This window comes from Ctenopharyngodon idella, chromosome 4 (genome assembly GCF_019924925.1).
Source record: "Ctenopharyngodon idella isolate HZGC_01 chromosome 4, HZGC01, whole genome shotgun sequence".
Lineage (NCBI taxonomy): Eukaryota > Metazoa > Chordata > Actinopteri > Cypriniformes > Xenocyprididae > Ctenopharyngodon > Ctenopharyngodon idella.
This window is the reverse complement of record NC_067223.1, coordinates 29,392,880-29,400,288: the sequence shown is the minus strand read 5'-3', so window position 1 is coordinate 29,400,288 and position 7,409 is coordinate 29,392,880.

Sequence of the window (7,409 nt, the reverse complement as noted above, 5' to 3'; positions counted from 1 at the left end):
AAAAATGAAAATTCTGTCATCATTTACTCACCCTCAAGTAGTTCTAAACCTTTATGAATCTATTTGTTCTGCTGAACACAAAGGAAGATATTTGGAAGAATGTCAGTATCCAAACAGATCTCGCCCACCCCGCGGAGAACTGAAACCTTTCAGCTGCGCGCAAGTTCAAGATCATTTGCAATTTATAGATTTCACATCCGAAAGAGGCGTACGATTGTTTTCTGTGTGTACGTTCTTTATATAAATCACACGTACACACATGATTGTAAGATCAAATTTAGGACAGTTTTTGCACAACATTTTATAAATGAGGCCTAACAAGTGTTACCAAAATAATTATATTTGCATCCACACCAACGGATGTTAACACTCTGTTTATTGCATGCTGCAGTTATGTAGTCTGCTGCTTTTTATGCTTGAGGACTTTAAAGTCAGGTTGATTCTGATTGGTGTTTTTTATTGTACATCAGCGTGAAAAATTATTCTGAAAGTGATTCATATGTACGCTATTGCTACTCTGTGTCATCATCATTACTCCTGTGTTGTGGCCTTTGCTATTCTCATAGAATTTGAACGATTATTAAAATTTTATAGTTATCTTTACAGTTATCGTCTTTGGTGTAAACAGGCATTTTAGTGGTTTCCTTTCCAGCATAGAGTTGTCTGAATGCTGTATCAATATCGAGCACATGGCCATGTTTTCATTGACTCCACAGGGGAATGACTGTCTCAAATATTTTCATTTATCCTCATCTATTGTCCCAAATATTTTAAGCCCAGCCAGCCCGTTCACATTTGTATTAATGAAATTCCAGGCATTGTAATGTAATGCAACTTCACAAAGAGACGGTTATTAAATGATGGAGCAGCATAAACTACATCAGACCAGACATCAAACATGCAATCAATAAGTAAGAAAAAAAAAAAACTACTGTTTAATCATAAGGGTCAGAGAGAGGGAGGAATATGAAGTTTAACTGTTTTATGAAGCAAATCATATCTTGACTATTGAAAAGTTTGGGGTCTTATGCTCAACAAGTCTGACATTTAATTAAAAAATACAGTAAAGACAGTTATATTTTTTAATATTACTACAGTTCTCTACTTTAAAGAGGACCTATTACGCAAAATTCATTTTATAAGGTGTTTGAACACAGATGTGTCTCCACAGTGTGTGTAAACAACCAGCCTATAATGGTAAAAATCCACCCACTCCTTTCTTTTATAATCCCCACAAATCATAAACAGTCTCTCCAAATGAGCTGTTCCAGATTTCCCCCTACTCTTACGCAAGAGTAGAGACAAGCCTCGCCCATGACTGGCGATGGAATCTGGCCTATTAGCTTAGCCCCTCTCTTGAGTAAGCTGTACACAGTCCGCTATGTTTCTCTCCTTGCCAGAGCATTTAACAGCAGCATTTAAAGGGATAGTTCACCCAAAAATGAAAATTTGATGTTTATCTGCTTACCCCCAGGGCATCCAAGATGTAGGTGACTTTGTTTCTTCAGTAGAACACAAATGATGATTTTTAACTCCAACCGTTGCGGTCTGTCAGTCGTATAATGCTTGTCAATGGGAACTCCATCTATAAGACTCAAAAAAACATGCACAGACAAATCCAAATCAAACCCTGCGGCTTGTGACGACACATTGATGTCCTAAGACACGAAACGATCATTCTGGGGACATCTGAGACTTATATTACATCTCCTTTAATGTAATTTATTAATGTGATGGCAAAGCTGAATTTTCAGCAGCCATTAATTTATTGCATCCTTGCTAAATAAAACATAAGCTATTATTTTCCTTTAAAAAATTTGTCTTTACTGACCCCAAACTTTTGACGGGTAGTGTATGTGGCTCAGTAGTGTATTAACAGGATATGTGGAGTACAGTATATAAAATGAATTTGGCCATAGACTTTGTGTAATATGTTGGACCACTCATAGCAAAATGAATGTCCTAACTTTCAGTTTATAGACCCAAACAGTTTTGTATATTTTCATCTTTCCTCATTAAAGTAGATAAGAGTTGCAGTTGTATCCTTTGTAGATAATGGCTATGCGTAGCTACAGACACACATGATTAAATTTGTATGCACACATCTAGAAACATGCGTATGTCTGCACAAAGAATGTGAAGAAAGTCTAACACACACAGTGTGATGTCACAGATATACACTCACACATCGCATACAGCATCAAAAATGATGCAAAGAGAAGGAAACAGCATTCTGCAATTAGACATTTTCTCACAGTATTACTAGAGGGAGAGAGACTGAAAGATACTGACAGTACAGTGAGCGCTGTGCTTTTGACATTTGATTGTGTTTGTTTGCGAAAGAGCTGCAGTCAGACCACGGCGGCAGCTCAAAGCAACTGGAGTGGATCGGAGCTCCCACCGGATCCACTGACCAACATAAATACGCATGTCTCTGTGTCCTACAAAAAAACTTTGTGATTCTTACTCCTGTTAAAAGAAGAAAACTTTGTCATTATGATGTTTCAAGCATGAAAAACTTTCACTAATTGGGGCGAAAATCTCAATATTTCCACAAATCAATAAGAAAAATAAGTGCTGTATTAATTCCAGTGTGAGTCTGCAACCTTTGGAAGTGCACGCAAAATGGATTCGCAGCACTGAAAACAGCATCTTCTTTACATGTCGACAACACAACATGTAGCTACAACATGTTGCTTCTCAGCTACAGTGTTTGAGGGCGGGTAAAAATAATAAGTAGACATTGTTTGCGGGCAGCCAATGAAGACCATAGGCTGGCATTATGCAAATTTATTACAAACTTACATAGATATGTTACAGATGCAGAAGTGAGACTTAAAATACTAATGACTCGTTTCAGAAGTTGATTCTTTATTTTAGGAGATAATAACATTATTTGTTGTGCGCTTTAATCTTTAAAACTTTGTAGACATTTTACATTCACAGGCAGCTATATTACACATTGTATTATAATATTCAAAAAAAGCACTTTAAATAGGGGCACTTTAAATTCCTATATATATATATATACACTATATTGCCAAAAGTTTTGGGACGCCTGCCTTGACGTCCACATGAACTTTAATGACATCTCATTCTTAATCCGTAGGGTTTAATATGGAGTTGGCCCACCCTTTGCAGCTATAACAGCTTCAACTCTTCTGGGAAGGCTTTCCACAAGGTTTAGGAGTGTGTTTATGGGAATTTTTGACCATTCTTCTAGAAGCGCATTTGTGAGGTCAGGCAGTGATGTTGGTGAGAAGGCCTGGCTCGCAGTCTCCGCTCTAATTCATCCCAAAGGTGTTCTCAGTGGTGTAATGTAACAAAGTAATAATACTTCGTTACAGTACTTAAATATTTTTTGGGAGAATCTGTACTTTACTTGAGTTTTTATATTTCTGTAAACTTTTACTTTTACTCCACTACATTTCCTAAATAAAATATATACTTTTACTCCGATACATTTTCCCAAAGCATTTTCGTTACTTAATACAAAATAAAGTCGGAAGAACACAGACTGCAAGCATGTCATATGCAAACAAGTGCTCGCACAACGGCGGTTGATTTCATTTTTTCGGGTTGCGTCCGTTGCTGGAGTGGCTGAAAAGAGTGCACTGTCATTATACAGTACGAGAGCGGCCTCTAGAGGCGAAATAAAAATGATCACTGATGCCTCGTAGAGTTTGTTTTGACACGTGACGTGAGGCTACTCGCTGCACAGAGCAGGACACTTCAAAAACGGATTTAAAACGGACAACAAAACGGTATGTTATACAGTGTACACTACAGTACATGTTTTCATAATTATAAATAAAATATATATATATATATATATATATATTAATAATAATTATATATTATATATATTATAAATATTATAATATATATAAAATATAATGAAATATATTTCATTATAAAGTATTTAGTTTGTTGACTAGATGCTGCATTAGAGGAGAATAGTAGTATGTTTGCCGTCGAGGCTGAGAGGATGCCAACATTAGTAGTACCTCAAGCGGTTAAAACAATGTGACAAAAACACCAACTGTTTAATGTCACGATTGTTACCATTCATTTGCATTAGTTTATATCCATTTGTTCGCTGTTATGCGTTCGTTATCCAGCGAAGTTGCATATTTAAACTGTATTCTCATCATGCAGCGACAGAAACATAACAAATCAGAAATGTATTCAATTTCAATTCTTTTTTTATCGGCATTGTAACACATATTTTGATTAATAATATTAATAATCATCAAGGTTTCTAAAATAAAGGCAAATAATGTGTTAAAGTATACATATAATAGACCCATGCTATGCCTTTGTGTGTAAAGATGGTAATTTTTAAGCATGACTGTTAGGATTTGAAATGGTAACACTTTACAATAAGAGTCCATTTGTAACATTAAATAAGGTTAATAAAAGTATTTTTCGTTTAACATTTACATTTTAAAATTTTAAAGTTGTCTCTTACATTAGTTATAATGCACTATGAATTAACATGAACGAACAATGTATAATTAATATATTAGTATTTTTTATATTTAAAAATTACAATAAACATCTCCTTTTGTATTTTACATTTACTTGTACTTTTACTTTCAATACTTAAGTACGTTTAATATCAAAAAAATACCTTTCGTACTTAAGTACAAACCCGATTCCAAAAAAGTTGGGACACTGTATAAATTGTGAATAAAAAAGGAATGCAATGATGTGGAAGTTTCAAATTTCAATATTTTATTCAGAATACAACATAGATGACATATCAAATGTTTAAACTGAGAAAATGTATCATTTTAAGGGAAAAATAAGTTGATTTTAAATTTCATGGCATCAACACATCTCGAAAAAGTTGGGACAAGGCCATGTTTACCACTGTGTGGCATCCCCTCTTCTTTTTATAACAGTCTGCAAATGTCTGGGGACTGAGGAGACAAGTTGCTCAAGTTTAGGAATAGGAATGTTGTCCCATTCTTGTCTAATACAGGCTTCTAGTTGCTCAACTGTCTTAGGTCTTCTTTGTCGTATCTTCCTCTTTATGATGCGCCAAATGTTTTCTATGGGTGAAAGATCTGGACTGCAGGCTGGCCATTTCAGTACCCGGATCCTTCTTCTACACAGCCATGATGTTGTAATTGATGCAGTATGTGGTCTGGCATTGTCATGTTGGAAAATGCAAGGTCTTCCCTGAAAGAGACGACGTCTGGATGGGAGCATATGTTGTTCTAGAACTTGGATATACCTTTCAGCATTGATGGTGCCTTTCCAGATGTGTAAGCTGCCCATGCCACACGCACTCATGCAACCCCATACCATCAGAGATGCAGGCTTCTGAACTGAGCGCTGATAACAACTTGGGTTGTCCTTGTCCTCTTTAGTCCGGAAAACATGGCGTCCCAGTTTTCCAAAAAGAACTTCAAATTTTGATTCGTCTGACCACAGAACAGCTTTCCACTTTGCCACAGTCCATTTTAAATGAGCCTTGGCCCAGAGAAAACGCCTGCGCTTCTGGATCATGTTTAGATATGGCTTCTTTTTTGATCTATAGAGTTTTAGCCGGCAATGGTGAATGGCACGGTGGATTGTGTTCACCGACAATGTTTTCTGGAAGTATTCCTGAGCCCATGTTGTGATTTCCATTACAGTAGCATTCCTGTATGTGATGCAGTGCCGTCTAAGGGCCCGAAGATCACGGCATCCAGTATGGTTTTCCGGCCTTGACCCTTACGCACAGAGATTGTTCCAGATTCTCTGAATCTTTGGATGATATTATGCACTGTAGATGATGATAACTTCAAACTCTTCGCAATTTTTCTCTGAGAAACTCCTTTCTGATATTGCTCCACTATTTTTCGCCGCAGCATTGGGGGAATTGGTGATCCTCTGCCCATCTTGACTTCTGAGAGACACTGCCACTCTGAGAGGCTCTTTTTATACCCAATCATGTTGCCAATTGACCTAATAAGTAGCAAATTGGTCCTCCAGCTGTTCCTTATATGTACATTTAACTTTTCCGGCCTCTTATTGCTACCTGTCCCAACTTTTTTGGAATGTGTAGCTCTCATGAAATCTAAAATGAGCCAATATTTGGCATGACATTTTAAAATGTCTCACTTTCAACATTTGATATGTTATCTATATTCTATTGTGAACAAAATATAAGTTTATGAGATTTGTAAATTATTGCATTCCTTTTTTATTCACAATTTGTACAGTGTCCCAGCTTTTTTGGAATCGGGTTTGTACAAAAAATATCACATACTTTAAAACTTTTACTCAAGTAACATTCTAAACAGTGACTTTAACTTCTACCAAAGTCATTTCTGGTAAGATATCTATACTTTTACTCAAGTATGGTTTTCGAGTACTTTATACACCACTAGGTGTTCTATCGGGTTGAGGTCAGGACTCTGTGCAGGCCAGTCAAGTTCCTCCACACCAAACTCGCTCATCCATGTCTTTATGAACCTTGCTTTGTGCACTTGGGCACAGTCATGTTGGAACAAGAAGGGGCCATCCCCAAACTGTTCCCACAAAGTTGGGAGCATGAAATTGTCCAAAATGTCTTGGTATGCTGAAGCATTAAGAGTTCCTTTTATTGGAACTAAGGGGCCAAGCCCAACCCCTGAAAAACAAATCCACACCATAATCCCCCCTCCACCAAACTTTACACTTTGCACAATGCAGTCAGGCAAGAACCGTTCTCCTGGCAACCGCCAAACCCAGACTCGTCCATCGGATTGCCAGACAGAGAAGCGTGATTCGTCACTCCAGAGAACACATCTCCACTGCTCTAGAGTCCAGTGGCGGCATGCTTTACACCACTGCATCTGACGGTAATTTTCTTTAAATCTGCCAGTTACGGAGACTTCCGGGTAAGCTGATCTACAGCAGCTTTTGCGCCTTCGCGCTTTTGTTATGGAACATCATCATTGTTCTGCGTTCTCATTGGTTTGCTGGCCTATGGCGGATTTCTTGGCAGGATAAGCTGTGAGCAGATCGCTCGCCCAAGAGGAAAAATAGTCTTTGCATTTGTTAAAGTCATCAGTTTGCATTTCAACTTATTTTAAAGAATACTGATTTTTTTTTATTTTTTATTATAGCCTACTTATATTTTTTATAATTACATTTTATTTTTTATTTATAATAGGTTGCTAATACTAATTATGTTATACTTATTTTTAATTATTAATTTAAAAAGTACTTCTGGCATACATTTAAATTGACGGCATGGTGTTTTTATTTGTTGTGTCTGATTTAGATCTGTGTTCTAAACTGCTACGTTTAAAGGTTAAGTATGTTGTTTGTGTGTGACACTAGCGGCACCTAGCGGATTACAAAAATACAGCATATTTTGCAAACGCACCTTTCGCATGTCGACTCAAACATCATAAAAGCTCTTACAGGTG